Below are 20527 nucleotides of genomic sequence, written 5' to 3'. Positions count from 1 at the left end.
CAACAAATAAAATGCACCCGAAAATTACAACTTAGCCTTAAGCTCTATAATTGCTATAGATTCTTAGTTTGCAAAATTTGCAAAATGTAACCTTGTATTTATTTAGCAAAGCTACATTATGTGCAACTTTAACATTAATAAAACAAGCCATCTCATTTATCTTTATTAACAAGACTGTCACTTCATAAATTTTCAACTAACACTCAATGACTTTTTATATTTGAATGCAAAAAAGACAAATTAAAATTCCTCATCCATTTCACTTCCACTGAGGGAAATCAAGCAGAAAACACTGAGAACAAATGCTCTCTTAGATCTGAGAACTCGAGTTTGGTTTGATCAAGGTTGGGTTCACTGGCATAGGACAAAGTTAAATTTTTACAACTTGCTTTCTAACTTTCTTAATCACGGAAACCATATTGATACAGGACACTATGATAGCAAAACTAACTAGAATGCTGCCCCTTTTCAGAGAGAGCCTTTATACCTTTTAATCAGCACAAATGATCAGCAAAATTTACTAGGCAACATATGTGAATTTTACACAAACACAAAGTCAATACATCAACATAGAGGTATAAAGATCAATTCAAGAAGACATTTCTGAGGTAGAACCAACCATAATTAGGGACCAACTGGATAGGGGATGAGAGAGAGTTAATGGTAAATAGAGTGAAGGGTAGAGTTAATTGGCAGTTTTTTCATATTAATAAGGAAAATTTATTCACATTTTAGTGAGATGTAAAAAAACTTAAAAATTTATTCACATATTTAGTGAGGTGTAAAAAAACTTAAAAGGTTCATGATTAGCAAGCCAGACCTTTCTCATCCATGGTTCATTTTTGCCTCCCAGTTAACCCAAAATATGCCATAATTGAATTTGGTTGATTTCTAACCATTTCTTCAATATATAAAAGTCATTTTTGAATTCTAAGCCCACCTACCAAGAATCTAAGCATAGCCCCTAATAGTTTCTGTTAGCTTCTCTCAGGTCCAATCTTTCCCTTTTCAGTTAAACACAGATTCATCTATTTTTTCAAGCTTTTCTTGTTTCAAATAGGCTGAAATAAAAATATATAATATATATCATATATAATAAATATTAATATATATAACAATGTATATATGTTTGTATATATAAACACACACAATATATATACAGAGAGAGAAAGAGTATTCCATTTCCAGCTTCAGTTTTTCTGATTTTACTCCTATAAACTTGTGCAACTCAAATCACAGGCACACACACTTCATGGGAGTCTAAAGATTCTTTTCATGTTTTACTCAACATTACTTTTTAGTTATAAAAATTAGTTAAGCCATAATAGACTCTCTGTTTACATCTGCAAGACTCTAACATTATAATTAGATGTTAAAATATACTTTTTTACTCCCGCTAAATCTGTTTTTCAACCTCAATGAAACCTCCAATTACATCCTAGTCTATCAGCCTCTTCCTGACTACCCTTACATGCCCACCTGACCCTCATCAGTAATCACAGTTCCCTTATGCCCCTGACCTGCCAACACAACGGACCTGCCAATTCACAACCCTGTACCCATCCCTCCTTCGTTTTTTGTTTTCTTCTTTTTTTAAACTCTTCAAGCTCACAGGCAGCTGAAAGCAAGAGAAAACCCACATGTCCTTGCTGACTGGTTCCACTGTAGAGCTGGAATTTTTTTTTTAACAACCGCTGGTCCTTAAAAATCTAACATTGATGCTTTTACTCAGCCCTACTTCATTCAGGCCAACTCACTCTCTTGGTCATGGATGACTTTTTCCCTTATTCTTACAGAAATCAAGGGTCATCAGGTCTGAACTCTCAAATTCCCTTACCTATACCTTCAAAATGTATTTTCATCTATTCTTACTCTTTTCTGTATCAGAGGAAGAAATATCCTCCTTATTTTCCAAGAATCTTCCCACATCTGTGCTTTTAATTCCATCTCACCTGTATGGTCTTTTCTGAAAATTTGCTCTGTCAGTTATATTTCCTTTCAAAATTCTGTCTCTAACTCTGTGTGTGTATATCTATCTATCTATCTATCTATCTTTCTCTCTCTTGCTCATTCTCTTGCTCTCTCTCTCTCCCTCCAGCATTCAATATCTTTCTCAATCACTCTGTCTCAATTTCTCTCTCAATCTTTCTCCCTTTCTTAATTTCTCTCTTCTCATTCCTTCTGTTTCTTCTCATTCTCTTCTTTCAAGTTTCTCAGCAGCACTCTATCCTAGATCTCCTCTAGTCTGATCACGACACCTCTAGCTTTACCTGCTTCTTTTTCTCTACCAGCTTCTTAAAACCTGTCTTTCCCCTGAGTTTTGTCCTCTTCCCTGTACTCTTCACAATTCTATATGCTCTCACTGAGCAATTTCACTCAGGTCATGGTTTTAACTACCCCGTATATGCTGATGACTCTCAAATCTGTGTCTGGCTCTAAATTCTCGAACTCCAGTTCCATTGTTCTGAATGTTCTGCATGCCTAGCGTTCTACAGTAATCTTATAACAAACACATCCAGCTTCCCCTTCCCCAATCAAACCTCCTCATCCCCCTTCCCCTCCTCCCCCTCCTCCCCTCCTCCCCTCCTCCCCCTCCTCCCCTCCTCCCCTCCTCCCCCTCCTCCCCTCCCCCTCCTCCCCCTCCTCCTCCTCCTCCTCCTCCCCCCTCCTTCCCCCTCCTCCCCCTCCTGTATTCCCCTAGCTGGTAGCTGAAGCCTTTGGGTCATGCTTCTCTATTGTTCCTTATGCCCCAAATGTAATTAGTTACTAAGTTCTGTCTATCATATTTACAAAATATTTCTTCCTTTCCATTTACATTGCCCATGAACTAATTCAGACACTCATTATCTATCACCTGTATAATTGCAGTAAACTCCTAACTGATTCCATTACATCCCATATCCTTTCCCTCTAATGCATCTTCAATACTGCTACCAAAATTCTCTCTATAAAATGGAGATCATGCCAGAATCCTGCTTAAATCACTTCCAATGGCTCTCTATGCCTACAAAATAAAGTCCAAATTCATTAATTGGCATTTGAGGCTCTATCTTTCTAGTATTATATACATTAAATTGTCCCAATGCAACACTGGAACATATGACACAGATGTCAAACAAGTCATGTACTTCCATGCAACAAAGGATAAATTCTATTATACTTCGAGTGCTATGGAATCGAGTATATCTAAGCAATTGTACTGTAATGCTATATAAAACATTTTTCTGTCCCCATCTGGGAAGAGGAGTTAACTGTGATCATTGAGGGAAGTAAATGGAGAAGAAAACAGAATCATTTTTCACTTCTAATGTAAGAATACCCTAATCAAAGGAAATAAAAGTACCTTTCATATGTGAGGCACTGAACTAGGATGGAAGTGTACAATGAGGGAATATAACATACAATCTAACCACAACTTACATATTTTAGGTATCTGAGGACCCACTTCCTCTAGGGTCCAACACAGGCAACATCCTTATTTTTTAGCCTAATTATACCATTATTTCAGCAATGAACACATGTTTGTAAAATGTGTAATGAGGATCATCACTAGCTAAATATTTCTATAAGAAATGGAAGGAAGGAAGAGAGGGAGGGAGATAAGGAAAAGTCCAAAATGGTGGTTAGCTGTGAAAAGGGACTTTGCACATGGCAAACACAGACTCTGTTTACGTAAAGCCGGAATGAATAATCTGAGTTATTTGGTTTTCACTTCTATTTCCTCCTCTCAACTGTTCTAAATAGATCTACATGAGCTGTAAAAATTAAGGCCTAGTTAAAACTCACAGAAAGCATATTGTAGTTGAAAAATACTAAAGTAAATAAACCTAGTACTTTATATGATTCTAGCAAATTTTCTCTATGGTGACTGAACTCTGCCGAGTCTACATTCCTTTCACATGGTCTCTGTTGTGACAGCTGGCCTGGGTAAGAGGGCACAGACTGGCAAGAAGACAGAGTGAAAATAGATGGCTCATTTGGGGGAATTCTAGCTTATTTGCTTCAAAGCAACCAGTCATATACTATTAAACATACATGTGGCTATTCTACCACATCTCCTAGTGAATATTTAACCTAAAATAAAGTTGTAATCTTTTTTGTCTCTAAATATATCTACAGATAAAGATTTAATAAATTAAAAGCTATCAACATATTAAAAGTATGCTTTTTATTCATAAAAATATGGGTAAACAAGCAGGACAAAGCATCACAATAGATTTTAACCAGACATAATTTCTAGCAAAATTTGAGCACGGAGAAAACTTCTGTGTGATGAAAGTCTTTCTAAGAAAAATTGTTTCAGTGAGATCGTGATTCAATGTTTGACATTCCCTATTGTTTTCTATTAAAAGGCTTTTAGCAGTTCTCAGCAGAAAGTCAAACCAGTTCATGCACCAATATTTATTACTTAAATAGCACAGTGAGGTTTATACAAAATCAAAGTTATCTTTAAATAGGAAATCTGTCTGTATAAAATTCCTGCAAATGTGACAGGAAAAAAATCGAAATTCCAGTGGGCTGACTGGTCTTGAAAATGTATGATGCATCTCAAGCTTATAGCAGCAGTTATGTTGAAAGGGTACACTTAACAAATAAATCATCAGAACATGATATCTTAAAAAGCAATGCTGGCTAAAAATCCTTAGTAGAAAAGAAATCCCCTAAAATATTAAAATAAAGTGTCTTTAATCTTTCCAGCAAAGTTACAAAGCAATGAAAGTATTTATCCAAAATAGTTTAGCATCACTGCTTTAAAAATAATGGCAAGTCAGCATAACACACGGATCAGAGACCAATGCAGAAAACGACACAGATGAACTGTTTGTGGTATATTATAGATTATTGCTTTGTAAGAGAAAATGCTTGACAATGGGGCTTGGGTAAGGATATTATAAATTACTTTGATAATCATGTCACAGTCATAGAAAAGCGATGAGGCTATTTTTAACTCTTCAAATATAGGAAGTATATTCAGAATCATGAGGGTATTGTATATATAGTTTATATTGGAAAGTGATTGTATCTTTTTAATGAAAGGCCAGGCCCAAGATACTCAAACCCAGTAGGTATCAACTGGAGGAAATTTTGTCCCCATCACCCCCCACCCCCCGCACGGGGACATTTGACAATGTCTGGAGAAATTTCTGATTGTCACAGTTAGTGGGGGATATGCTACTGGCATGTAGCAAGTAGAGACCAGGGATATTGCTAAACATCCTACAACACAGAGGACAACTTCCTCACAACAAAGGACTGCCAACCCCAAATATCAATAGTGCCTCTGCAGAGAAACCCTCTCCTAAGTGACTATACCGAGACCTCACAAACCTTAGATAACATCAACTGAAATTTGTCACAAAGAATACCATCTTAGATCTCATGTCCAAGCACTGTACAAAACATATTAAAAGATATTTTTACCTAGGAGTTGATTTTACTTTTAATATGTGTGTCTTCCTAGAAAGCATTATAATAAATCTACTCTGTGTTTTCATCTAGTAGGGCTGTATACTCCATGGAAGGCAGTGAAGAGTCAGAAGTACTGTGAATGTGCAGAGGAATATGTGTGTGAATGTGAGTGGCTTTAAGAAGATAAAAGATGACTTGATCAATTGAAGGGGAGCAGAATATACCATCCCAAAATGTGCCTCTTTGGCGTAAGAATTATTCTAGGCTGATTATTTTTAAGAAACAGCAGATATAGGCTCTTCAGGCAAGGGAAACAAAATAAAGAATAAACCAATGGGACTACATCAAACTAAAAAGCTTTTGCACAGTAAAGGAAACTATCAACAGAACTACAGCGCAGCCGACTAAATGTGAGAAAATATTTGCAAGTGGTACATCTGATAAGGGGTTGATACCTAAAATATACAAAGAACGCATACAAATTAACATCAGAAAAACAGACAACCCAGTTAAAAAGTGAGCAGAGGACCTGAATAGACATTTTCCAAATAAGATATACAGATGGCCAACAGACACATGAAAAGGTGTTCAACATCACTCATTATCAGGGAAATGCAAATCAAAAGCACCATGAGATATCACCTCACACCTGTCAGAAAGGCTATCATTGAAAAGACCACAAATAACAAAGTGTTGGTGAGGATGTGGAGAAAAGGGAACACTTGTGCACTGTTAGTGGGATTGAAATTGGTGCAGCCACAATGGAGAACAGTATGGAGTTTCTTCAAAAAATTAAAAATAGAACTACCATACGATCCAGGAATTCCACTTCTGGGTATTTCCACAAAGGAAACAAAAACACCAATTTGAAAAGATATATGCACCCCTATGTTCATTGCAGCATTATGTACAATAGCCAAGATATGGAAGAAATCCGTGTGCATCGATAGATGTATGAAGATGTGCTATATACATTACACACACACACACACACACACACACACACACACACAGTGGAATATTACTCAGCCATAAAAAAGAATGAAATCTTCCCATTTGTGATAACACGGATGGACCTAGAGGGTACTGTGCTAAGTGAAATAAGTCAGCCAGAGAAAGACAAATAGAGTATGATTTCACTTATATGTGAAATTTAAAAAAAAAAGAAACATAACAAAACAGACTCACAGAGAACAAACAGGTGGTTGCCAGAGAGGAGGGAAGTGGGGGGATAAGTGAAATAGGTGAGGGAAATTAAGAGGTACAAACTTCCAGATACAGAATAAATAAGTCAAGGGGATGTGATGTACAGCACAGTGAATATACTCAATACTATTGTAATAATTTTGTATGATGACAGATGGTAACTAGACTTATTGTGGTGATCATTTTGTAATGTATAAAAATATCAAATCACTATGTTGTACATCTGAAACTAAAATAATATTGTAAGTCAATTATACTTCAATAAAAAATTTTAATAAATAAATAAATGAAATAGACAAAGGGAAAGCTTGAAAACCCCTTTTGTAAGAGATATTTACAAGGGAAATCTCCATTTGTAAGGGTGTCTCTGTCTCTGTATAAGGAAGAGAAACATGACTCTAAATCTCTAGAAACTCTTATCAATGGAGAAGGCAAGGACTTAAATCTGCATAACAACCATACCCTTGTTTACTGTGCTTTTCCTGGTAACCTCCCATAACTGCCCCCCACCCAAATCTTCTTTTGTCTTTAGCTGGAGAAGGATTTAAGATGCTGGCTTGGGCCTGGAGTTATTCAGTTTTCCTGGGTATCCCCCATGTATACAGGAGGTATACATGGTATTCCACTTCTGTTTGTTCTTCTCCTGTTAATGTGTCTTTTATTAAGGGAGGTCTCAGCCAAGAACCCAGAAAGGTACAGGGGAAATTATTTTTCCTCTCCCACACAATGCAGATATGGTTGAGGAAGAAAAAATAGTCACAAGTATGGAATACTACTTAGTTGTAATTAAAGGAGAGGACATGAATTATACAACAGAAAAATGATTATTTTTGTTCATTTGGTCAAAAACAACACATGCACTTTGAATCTCTGTTCACAATATTCAAAGGAAGCTTTCCATATGACTTAGGAGCCATCATTACATAAAAAAATTTCGAAGAAGAGAGCTACAGCCATATCGTTCTAGGAATACACAGAAGCAGATTTGCCTGACCAGTTTGTGCAAACTATGATATTGTGAAGAAGGAAGCTTGTGAAGACCAAGATTACTGCCACCCAAAAATACCTTCTGGATTCAAGATGTGTTATATGGTCAAGAAGCTGGTAGATGTTATTAAAAAGGACAGTATGACAAGGCTAATCCAAAGTATACACACTGGAAATGTTGCTTCAGAAAAGGGAAAAGAGGGAAGGAATAGAGAACCATTAAGTCAGTGATAATGCAAAAAATGGAGGTGTGTCTTAAAATCCCAAAGAAACAATTCCTTCCTGAGCAAGCTGAGTCTCAAATGAAAAAGCAAATCATAAGGCTAGAGTCCCCCAGCTGCTGTTTCTTCACTGGAAGAAATGTCTTAGTAATTCAGTTACCGCTTAAAGGAGAAAGGAATCTGTCAGGAGCCCAGGAAAAGCTTGAGGGAGACTCTTGTTTCCCCAAGAAGGAGCTAAATCAAGGAAATTTGGTGCTTAAGAAGGACTGCCACCAAGTGTTCTTTTTTAACACTGGAAAGGTAAAACAAGCTGAGTTCTCCGAGTTTCAACTGTTAGAATGCCCTTGGGCGGGGGTGGGGGGTGGGGGGAGGACGGAGGACGGGGGACAGGGATTCTATTCAAACGCAGTTTCCAGAATCACTTACTGCATTAATTATAGGCCTTTCTACGCTAGTTCAATCCTTTGGAGAAAAAGGTCTTTTCCGCTTTTAGATGTAAACTGAATTAATCTCCTGAGTGAAAAATAATAATAAAAAAAGCCTAACTGGTTTAAATTCCTCAGGTGAGTCTACTAAAACAGAAGTGAAAGTTACTTCTTTTTTTCCCCCTGTTTCTTGATGGGTAATCAGAGAAAGTTTACTAATCAGCAAAAAAGAGGGTGTTTAATGCCAAGCATACTTGAGTACAGTAACCCCATCTAACATTCTGAAGCTTTCATTTTCACAAAGCGCTTCCTCACTGGAGTCCTCTTATACCAACTGTATCTACATAAAGCTGGGATTTTCAGATTAAGCTATTCTTTGACCCTCAGTTTCTCCCTACTCTGGTACTGTGATTCTGCTAAAAGTCAAATTGGGTGTTAAATGTAAGGCACAAATTCACAGACAGCAATTCAGCATGAAAGTGCTTCAAAAGGGAACACCTAGAAAGGATTTGAATGTAGTGTCTGAGCAGAGATGAATAATGCACACTCACGTCATCCAGCAATGACACAGAAATCTTTTACACAAGACATCTGTCTCCACACTTAATAGATTGGTTGATTGTCATTTTCACTGCATGTAAGTTGTATTGACTATTGTTGAGCGGTATTTCTTCCATAAGCTAAAACTGCATTTTAATCCTCACGTCGTCTCCTTAAACATTAGTATTCTCAAGACACTGTGTGATAAAATATAACACCATTCTCAAAGAACAGCGGGATGTTTTTACTGCTTCATACATAACTCAATTGCAAACATGGAATTAATAAAAAGAAAATACAATCAATTAGTTAAATGTTACCTGATTCACTACCCAACTAGATTTACTATAGGCCAAAGTAATTATCAAATCCCAGCTATGCCAGCATTTGGAGCCAATCTACACTAAAAATAAAGGGCACTGGCACTACATTTCTTAAATTTACATATTTAAATAGGAGTCATAACCCTGGGGTATGGGATAAACTCTGAAGTCATTGAAGTTATGACAAAGAGTAAGAGATGGAAACTAGTTTGAAAATTTTCCATTTGGAAAAGTTTCTGAGATGCAATTAAGAGTAAGCTAGATCTCAAAGTAGGAAGTTACACCAAGAATATAAACCAGAGACATTACTGTGCTACCAGACTTAGAAACTACCTTGAAAATTCTACAGAGGTCTCTTGCTCTGTTTACTCAACATATTTTCACCTTCCTCCTCTTTATATTATTATGAAAAGAAAAAGCAGACCCACCTGAAGTAGTATTTGTTCCCATTTCTTAAGGGAGTAAAGACCAGGAAGGAGAGCACACAAAATGGAGAACATGGAAAATTAGTAAAACTATGTAGGTTACAAACACCTTGAGGTCAAAGCCTGCTATATTTTTGTTTTTGACACTTCTGCATTTTAGGCAAGACACAAACATAATGGGCCATTAGTTAAGAAACCCTCCTAATGAGGGCTTTTGTGAGATTATATTCTTTGTAACCACTCACAGCTCTCATTAAACATTTAGCAAATGTTGCTATTTGAATGCCTAAAAAACTGAATCTAAATGTTCATGTTTCTACCAACTCAACTGCTGATAACTTTGCATTTAACAAGTATTTATTGTGTCAGGCACTGGCCTATTCTCACAAGGCATACAGTTAAGCCCAGCAATTCTCAACTTTGGTTGAACATTACAATCATCTCGGGGACTTAAAAAAAATACTGATGCCTGGGCCCCACTCCAGACCAATTAAATCAGAATTGGTGAGAGCAGAGTGTCATTATTTTTTAAAAATTTCCCTAGCGGATCCTAATATGCTGGCAGAGTTGAGGTAGTCATACATGTAGACATAGGCTGTTTGCCTTATATTAGAAGCACTGGGACAATGTTATACTTCTGTTTAACTAGCTTGTTACAGCAATCACCCCAATATGCAATACAGTTTGAAAATAGCAGCACCAGGTCACAATCCAAGTACTCAGCACAAGGCTGCATGCAGATAGACACTTATATATTACATATACTTTTGTATCCATCGACTGATATCATGTTTTTGTTGCTCTTATAGATTTTGGAGCACTTTACACTATGCACATGTAATAAAACTTGATGATGATTGTTTTCTCTGGGAGTAATTTCCAAGAATGGCTGACCTCCTAACAAGTCTATCTGGTGTGAACAAACATGCCGCAATTTCCAAATAACTTTGCATTATGAATTCAACACTGATGGCCGTGTTTGGAATGCATTTCTAAAGTGAAAGGAATCCACAACCAAGGTATAAAAATAAAATCATGTTATTCAGAGCTTAATTAGATTACAATTCACAAAAGAAAACCTAGAAATGTCGAAATATGTTCCCCAGCACACTACACTGGGACATATATCTGAGCAATAATCTCACTAAATCGGGGGAAAATGGTCATCATTTGAACAAACTCACTAGCTGATAAAAAGTAAAAGAGCAGAATACTCAATATGCTTCAGTATTCCTAAAACCCATCTTTTCAACTGAATGTATACAGCATATATCACACTAATGTGAAGAAACTGAACTTTCTATGATACACATCCCTAAACCAAAAATAAAGACATTGAATTTATGGATGGGAAGGAGTATTTTTTTGGATGTGTTTTTACCTACATCCTGACATAGATAACAAATATATTTTTTAAAAGTCACAGAAAATACCAAACTGAATCAATAGGGTCCTTCCCAGGCAAGATGGTCTTTGTAGAGGTATCAAGGCGCATTTTGGAGTATGGATAAAGGGTTGTGAGTGTCTACATGATATCAACCAGAAAAATTTAGGGTAGTATCTGAGCATAGCCCTTTACGGCATTAATATCCATACTTCTCAAAGCAATTTTTTAGGAAGTTAGACTAGACGTACATTTTAATTACTCTTGGGAGCTCGTAAAGTACCAATTTTGGGTTCCACTCCTAGAGATTCTGATAATAGGTTCCCAAGAGAGAGCAAGGGCCCATATGGTATTAGTAGGCAAAGTATGATGCTCAGACCTGTTTCAAGGAACCACTGTATAAGTGTGAACCTGACTACTAATAGAGGTTAGTGTTTGAGATGCCAAGCCTATTGGCTTGAATGTAGTTCCTACAGTTAGAAAATGAGGACTAAACGACTTTTAAGTTCCCTCCATGTATAAAATATCAAGTATGATTATGACTCTAGGATTCTAGGATTCCTGAAAAATATCTGATATTATGTTAACAAAAAAGGAAGAGCAGATGGTTGTTGGATAGGCAAGTAGTGGTATCTGATCTTATTTATGCGCTTATTCAAACAAGGAGAGTTAGAGTCATCTCCAGAGATCCAAGTTGTGTAGGACAGCCAAGGCAGAAACAGTCCATAAACACATGAAGAGGTGAGATTTTGAGATCCAAAAAGGGCACAACTAACCAGTAGGAAACCAAGTTCAGTCAAAAAAGAAATTGTACAATGACCCATAAATAATCAGGGAGGTAACATAAAGCACTATGGGCATATAATTGCTAATCACAAGAAAGAAGCTATAGACTCTCATTTGGTTTTAAGCCCCTCAACTTCTCATGTTAGCCCCCTTGACATTCTCAGACTGAATTTAGCTTTGGCCTATGGATTTACAGGACTCACACCCCCATCTCCTGAATAAGTCTTCCTATGTGCATGATCATGTTTCTAAAAAAATTTAACTTTGCCATTCTTCACCAAACCCAACTCCCAGTCCTGGGATAAATGGACCTGACAAGTATTCTGGTCTTCTGGGAATTGATGTTATAACATTGATCATTTCTTGTATCATTCATACCATCTACTGGGGGTAATTAATACATCAGCCCAAATGAATTTGAAGAGTTATATTTTTCATACCATATTTTAGTTATAGAATTGATTATTCATGGTCTTACATTTAGGTCTTTAATCCATTTTGAGTTTATTTTTGTACATGTTGTGAGAAGATGTTCTAACTACATTCTTTTACATGTAGCCATCCAGTTTTCCCAACACTACTTATTGAAGAGACTGTCTTTTCCCCATTGCATATTTTTGCTTCCTTTGTCATAGGTTAATTGACCATATATGCGTGAGTTTAATTTTGGGCTCTCTATTCTGTTCCATGGACCTATGTGTCTGTTTTCATGCCAGTACCATGCTGTTTTGATTTCTGTAGCTTTGTAGTATAGTCTGAAGTCAGGGAGCTTGATACATCCAGTTTTGTTCTTTTTTCTTAAGATTGCTTTAGCTATTTGGGATCTTTTGTGGTTCTACACAAGTTTTAGGATTATTTGTTCTGGTTCTGTGAAAAATGTCTTGGGTATTTTCATAGGGATTGCACTAAATCTGTAGATTGCCTTGGGTAGTATGGACATTTTAACAATATTAATTCTTCCAATCCATGAACATGGTATATCTTTCCATTTATTTGTATCATCTTCAATTTCCTTCATCAGTATCTTATAGTTTTCAGAGTATAGGTCTTTCACCTCCTTGGTTAAGTTTATTCCTAGGTATTTTATTCTTTTGATGCAATTATAAGTGGTATTGTTTTCTTGCTTTCTCTTTCTGGTAGTTCATTATTATTGTATAGAAAAGCATGAAATTTTGCCATTTGCAACAACATGGATGGACCTCGAAGGTATTACGCTTAGTGAAGTAAGTCAGACAGAGAAAGACAAATACTGTATGTTACCACTTTTATGTGGAATCTAAAAAATAAAACAAATGAATGAATATAACAAAACAGGAAGACTCATAGATACAGAGAACAAACTAGTGGTTGCCGGGGGGAGGGGGTGGGGAGAGGGGCAAGATTGGGGAATGGGATTAAGAGGTACAAATTACTAGGTATAAAATAAATAAGACACAAGGATGTAATGTATAGCACAGACAATATAACCAATATTTGATAATAACTTTAAATGGAATATAGTCTATAAAAATATTGAATCACTATGTTGTACACCTGAAATTAATATAACACTGTAAATCAACTATACTTCAGTTATAAAAAAGGATGATTATATCCAGATATGTTTGCTTATTATACTGAATCTTTCTCGAGTCAGTAACTGAGAAATTCTGAGAATTCAAAGAAATGTATAGAATATGAAGTTGAAGGGGGACTAGAGAGTGACTACTTAAAGGGTATAGGATTTCCTTTAGGGGTGATTTAAATGTTCTAAAATTGACTGTGGTAATGGTTGCACTACACTGTGAATAGACCAAAACCATTGAATTTTACACATTAAATGTGTGAATTGTATTGTGAGCTATATCTCAGTAAAGCTGTTTTAAAAAGTCCATCCACAGCCCCGTCCTCAGTCCCAGCTAAGGCTGCAAGCCCAGACTCAGACCCAGACTCAATCACAGAGTGTCACTCTTGATTAGTGTACGTAGATTATGGTAACTCCACTTTCTTTGGTCAGCAATTGGCTAAGGAAAACTCATGCGACCCAATTTTAGCCAATAGGATGTAAGGGAATGGTTTCTTGAGGATAAAAGGATGAGAAAGATTTCTTAGCACTTAGAGACTTACAAGAAACAAATAATTCTTTTTTCTGCCCCTTTCTGCATTGTTGTATGACGATGTGATACCTGGAGCTGTTGCAGCCTTATTGATATTACGAGGGGCAAATTACTCTATGTATTGTGGATGGAAGAACAGGAAATAAAATGATGTCTTTATGCTACAGAAGTGACAAACACTACCTTTGGCGTTCTTGTTATGGTGAGATAATAAATCTCTTCATTGTTAAAGCCACTCTGAGTTGCATTTTTTTCAATTTGTAGTTGAGAACATCCTAAATAATAAAAAATATTTATTTATATTCCATCTTATACCAAAATCACTTGAAGTACCTAAATAATCGTTTAAAATTAAGCGTTATAAAAGTCTTTAGGAGCTCATATTACAATGTCCATCAACCCTATCTGACAGTGAACCCTGCACCCCATTATTGAAGAGATGATAATTATTTAAATCACTAGTAGACTTTTAGAGAATGAATGCATTCCTCTCTCTCCATTACCTTTCAGTGTTTAACAGATCTCCTGGAAAGTTCTTCCTTGTATATAACCTGATGTGAAAAATCTTAACATTATATAGAAACATGCAAAACCACTGGTAGTATAAATTTTAGGCACTACAAATGTTTAGAATTTGTAAGTTAACAAGTAGTTATAAAGATAATAACCAGGTTAAGTAGATTTGATGCAGATGCTTAAGTCTGGATGATAAACCAATTAGATGAAAGAATCTCAGCAATGTTTTGTCTGAGAATCATGACAAATGTTTAATGAAACAAAACTCTAAATCATTCTCAGTTCTAGACAGAAAAGCCTCCATTTCACAATAGACTTTAAGTCAGTGTGTGTGCATGTCTATTTAGGTTAGGGAGTTTCTGGAGTTTCTGTTAAGATCATTTGCTAATATACATGAAGTCCCTCGTTATTACAATTGCTTTGAAAAACAGACAAAGAAACTAGGGGCATTTCACCACAAGCCCAGTACAAAACACTGGCACTGAAGAATAAAAATGTCAACTTCTCCTTTCTCAAAAGACATGGGAGCACGTGTGAGCCCTTGCCAGTGGAAAAGCTTTTATTTGGTTGTTTTTCCCTGAGGCAATCAGTGCGTTAAGACAGAGATTCTCAAAGGAGTCGATTCAATTCAACTAACAGTTGTTGAGTGCCTACTATGTGCCAGGTGCTGGGAGACCCAGAGGAACTCAGAAAAGGATTCACTAAGGGAATGACTTCCTTGACTTCATCTCTGTTGCTCCCTGTTTTGGCTGCGAAAATTACAATGGCTGTTGACAGAATTTCACAGTGCTATACTGGATTCATGGGAGATAAGCATACGGACTTGGGGATATACCTAAGGAAGCATTTGTGCACTGTCAGAATTAAAATCCATAACCTTAAGGCAGTTTTCATATTTCTTTTTGCTTTATCACCATAGTTCCTATCGCTGATGATATGTGCCCTAGCATGTATTTCCTACTTCTACTTCTTCAATGACTCATTGCAATCTGATATCTGCTCTTTCCACTCCACTGAAATTGCTCCTGAAATAAAGGTCACCAAAGTGTCAAAGTGCCAAGTGCCTTTTTCAGTCCTCAGTCTCTTCAAATTTTCTGCAACATTTCATAGTGCTGACCACCCTCACACCTCTTGATTCCCTCTTTTCCCTTAGACTCCAAAACACTACATTATTATGGTTCTCATTCTATCTCTTTTTTTTTTTTTTTTTTTGCGGTACGCGGGCCTCTCACTGTTGTGGCCTCTCCCGTTGCGGAGCACAGGCTCCGGACACGCACCTCAGCGGCCATGGCTCACAGGCCCAGCCGCTCCGCGGCATGTGGTATCCTCCCGGACCAGGGCACGAACCCGCGTCCCCTGCATCAGCAGGCGGACTCTCAACCACTGCGCCACCAGGGAAGCCCTCATTCTATCTCTTTGACTGCCCCTTCACTAACTCTTTGATTGGCTACTCTTCCTCCACCAGCACCTCAAGGTCTTTTCCTCAGTCCATTTTATTTTGCTTTGTTTTCTTTGCTCTCTATATTCTCTCCATGGGCAATTGTATCCATTGCCACAGTTTCAGTTAACACCCAAACTCTGAATATACGGATGACTTCCATATCTACATCTCCAGCCCTAATCTCTTACCTAAACCCCAATCTCACAATCCCAACAGTCAGTTGACTTTTACCCTCTTGGGCACCTCAAAGACATGTCCAGGATGGAACATCTTTCCCCATCACAAACCTACTCCACCTCCTAAATATCCAATTTCATTTAATGGTACCCACACTCCCAGTTGCCCAAGATTGAAACTTTGGAGTCATTTTACCTTCCCTCTCACTCTTAACATTGCATATTCCCAGAGTTACCAAAGTTTGAATGTCTCAATCATATGTCCATCTCTTAACTACCCGCACTGCCAATACTTTAATTTGGACAAATGTCAACTCTTTCCTGGGCTGTGCCAATGGCCTCTTAAATAGTATTCCTGCCTCTAGTCTCTCTGGATGCTGTATTACTGATATAGCTATAAACTGGAAGCTGGAAATAAATTAGTAGTGGCAGCATGTGGTTATTGGGCAAGAACTGCCACAGAGAAGTGCTTCTTTTCTCAAAGGGATTTTCTTGCTTCATATTGCCCCACTTACCCTAGGGCACATGCCATTAGTCAGTGAGTAACCCTTGCCATTGGTTGTCACAACCAGATTAACTTACTCAGCATTGACAATGTCATCATAATAGCTATGTAGAAAGCATTGATAGCTAATGTTCAAGAGAGACTGATATAACTAACTATTCTATGTAGATTGGCTATGAGAAGCAAAAATAAAGATGTCCCAGGATATCATTAAGGATAGAGTAGTTGGTTGGTATTCCTTCAGGAAAAGTAAGTTTGAAACATCATTCAGATCTGAGAAAATGAGTGTTTAAAAATATATTCATGACCTCTGCTTAATGTTTAGCATGGTACTAACCCTTTGGAATATGGTTTTGACAAATGAACTCCTTCTCTTCAGAAAAGACTGTTTCCTAGCAATAGCGTATTCTTCAATATGGATTATTTTCAACATGATATATAAAATAAAGTGCTTTTAAGTCACCCTTTTCTCCTCAACCAGTCTCCATTCTGTAAATTTTAATTTATAAGTTAGCAAATTCTAAACCACTGAAAGTAATTTAATATACCATATGGGTTTTTGTAATTTCTTTGCTCAAGGATTTATTTTGCTACGGGAGATAACTTAAGTCTTTCCTAACACCTAGAAATTCTAACATATCTCAGTACTGCCTGCCAATATCTTATGTAACTCTTAAAAGGCTGTATCGACACAACACTGAAACTTCCAGCTGAAAAGCCAAATTTTTAGGTAATCTACAAGCTGGTTTGCTTGTGAGCCATGAAACAACAAGCTTAAGTGATTTTTTTTCTGAGTGTAATTAACACATAGTGCTGCTATAATAATGAGCTGATTTGGAGAGAACCAACTGAATTCAATCAAACTGGTTGTTTTCACAACAGTTTCAAGTCACTTAATTTCAAAACAACTAGGTCTTTGACTTATTGCAGTCACGTGTGAACACAAAGCCTGAACTGGCCATTTGTTTAAGTAATGTACAAACATAGCTTACTGTGATACCCTTTTAAAGGATGAACCCCCATCCTCCCAAGCCACTTTCAATCCCTCCAATACTATCATTTATCACGTCACCTACCTGCTTAAAATCCTCAAGTAATTTTTTCTTGCCTACAAATAAAGTCTGAGCCTTTGATTATGTCATTCTGCCCAAATGGAAAATTTTCAATCTTCTTCTCAATCTCTCCAGATTATAGATTCTCCTCAAGCCCCAGTGTCTCAACTCCTCTACAAAAGCAACCATAACTACTACAGTGTGCACTAAGTTTCTCTTCTCTGAGTATGTATTGCACTGAAAATCTAAAGAACAGAAAGTTAACATGTGAAAAACACGTGTCAAAATTATTGCTCTGTACCTGGCAGAGTACCTAACAGAGTACCTAGCACATAGTAGATACGCCATGGACACCTGTAAACTTGTCTCATCGACTTCTACCAATGGAATAAGAATGCACCTAAGGTGTGATAACAACCTTCCAAATTATACTTCACTTAGTAAATAACAGGGAAAATCTCCTTTCCTGTGTGCCTTTAATTCTCCACTGAATCACTGTTAATTTGCATAAGTATACCATAGTTGTAGGCACTGTTCTATCACTGAAGACATAACAGAGTGGGTCAGCCTGCAATGGGCAGTAAGTTTCTGGAGAAGGAGTTAGGGCTTACTTCCAATACCAACCACCTCCTCCATTCAAATTCTACCAAAGAGGTATTCATGACTGAATATCATGTTTATGACTAGAAAACATACTTGATTCAGTAGGACAAGGGTTGCTAAAGCTGGCATAAAAAGCTGTCAGTGACACAAATGACATTGAGTATCATTACAGATTAGTTTACAGTGAGAAAGCGATTCTCATTCACATTATCTGGGCCATCAAAAGAAACCTTCTGTATTAATTTACACAACCTCTATTTAATGAAATTATACCAATTCTTAACATTATGAGGATAGAAGAGACACAGGAGAAGAAGGCGGGAAAGAACAGGATGGAGAAGGATTGGTTTTGCATATTAGACAGAAATGTGGAGGAAGTTGGATTTTTGCCATATTCTCTGGCTCTATTAATAGACAATACACCAATGGTTCAAAACAAAATCATCAGACACTAACATAGAGAAATGTGCATGCAGATCTGAGACATTATTTTATTTATAAGACATCCTCTCCATAGGAAGACTAAATTTACTACACTGCATGAAATAAAAAGTGGAAAAAGAAATATTTAGACATCTGCATCATAAAGGCATCACAATGACAGGTAATATTCCTTGATGTGGTGAGACTCCCATGGATACAGGTAGGGGGAGGAGAAGCAGAGATGCTTTTAATGACAGTAGGAAGACAAAAGCTGAGCTACTTTTCTGTTCAACTTTTGAGAGACTGGTGGTACCAGGTCCACAATTCAGGAAGAGAATTATGCTAACTCCTTAAGCTTGTTTCAACAGAGAACACAGGTAGTGAAAATTACATGGACTTTTTTTTTTCTGGGAAAACATTTTGTCTTCTCCCTGTTCACCATATATTTTATCACTACTATAATTAACAAAGTAGTCACATTTTTAAGCCATCATGGTTGGTCTGAGGTACTTTCTGGGTGCTTCAAGAGCCACAAGTCTTGCCATTAGAGAGAAAAACAATTTTAGTAAAGAATGAATCAAATGACTTGGTGCTGATGACATTCAAGTTTTGCACATGTGATATATACTGACAGAGCATTTTTTGAAATGCATATGGATGCACAATAGCATTGCAAGCAGAACAAACCAATATCTGTTCGTCATTCTGTACCCTACTTGTTAGGCAGTAGAATCTAGTAACATATAATGCCTTCTTTAAAAAAAACATATCATTAGGAATCTTTGAGAAACTTGGCCCTTTTCATTTACACCTGATAACTTTAAAACATCATAACCTCTTTAGGAAACAACATTGAAGTTCAGATGAAGCAAAGCTAACTTAAGAATGCTCATATTCACACTAGAGAATGAGCACCATTTACAAAAGTTTTACCATATGAATTTAAATAGTAACCCCAACCAAGTTATCAACATTTGCTATTATTATTAATAGCTACTCCTTCCACTCCACTTCATTTTCTGCAGAGTATTTCTGCATACACTATCTTGATTTTTCATCACAGTAGCCTTGGGAAATAAACTAGAAAACCAAGGCCTAGAGAGGTTATGTGAATTCTTCAATGTCACACAGCTAGTTAGTAATAAAGTCAGCAATTGAAATTAAAGGACCCAGATTACTAATCTAACGTACTTATAGTGTAAAATGAAAGGCTCATTATGTTTACACTATAACATATTAAATATTGAAAAACTAGAAACATTTAAATTTATTCTTCTTAAAGAGATTTTTAGAGAAACAGGATACCAAAAATGGTTGGCTGTAAGGGTTGGTATAACTTTAATGTGTCTGTGAAATGAGATACAAATAATTGAAGACAGATAAAATTGCATATTAGGTGGTATCTAAATGGCTATGGAATCATAAATTCCATTTCCCCATAATCAAATCCCCATAGCTACTTTGGTTTGCGGCTGTTAGCTTCAGCCAGATATGACGCTGTTGTTTAATCTTTGAGTTTCACCTGCAGAAAACAAACAAACATTGCAATAGAATCCTGAGAGGGCTTTTGCAATTACCTTTCGAGATACCTATATGAAGCAAATGCCCATTCCTCTCAGGATTTAGTGCCCAGCACACTCTCCCACTGACAGGACAAGGCAGCTCTAGGTGACTATCTCCAGTATACCATGTAAAGTCTACATGCAGACAGTAAGGATACAAAATTAAAAACTGACTAAACATTTGGCCTAAGGTAGTCTGAATAATATTTAGCACATAAGATCTGGGGCAAAATTGGATGAACTGCAAACATCCCAAAGTGGATTTGAAAAAGCAGACAGCAGTATCCTGAAATTTATTATCATCACTGTCAGTTGTGCAATAGCCTATATGAAATGATTTGGTGATTTCAGTCTCATTCCCAATGGGGCAGATATTCACATCATTACAATCACTGTGAAAACGGTACACTTGTTTGTAGTCTCAGTAGAAATATCAAGAAACTTATG

Source organism: Delphinapterus leucas, chromosome X (assembly GCF_059928025.1).
Source record: "Delphinapterus leucas isolate spDelLeu-1000000601 "Yukka" chromosome X, BTC_Dleu_Yukka2, whole genome shotgun sequence".
NCBI lineage: Eukaryota > Metazoa > Chordata > Mammalia > Artiodactyla > Monodontidae > Delphinapterus > Delphinapterus leucas.
This window is presented reverse-complemented; position numbering follows the sequence as displayed.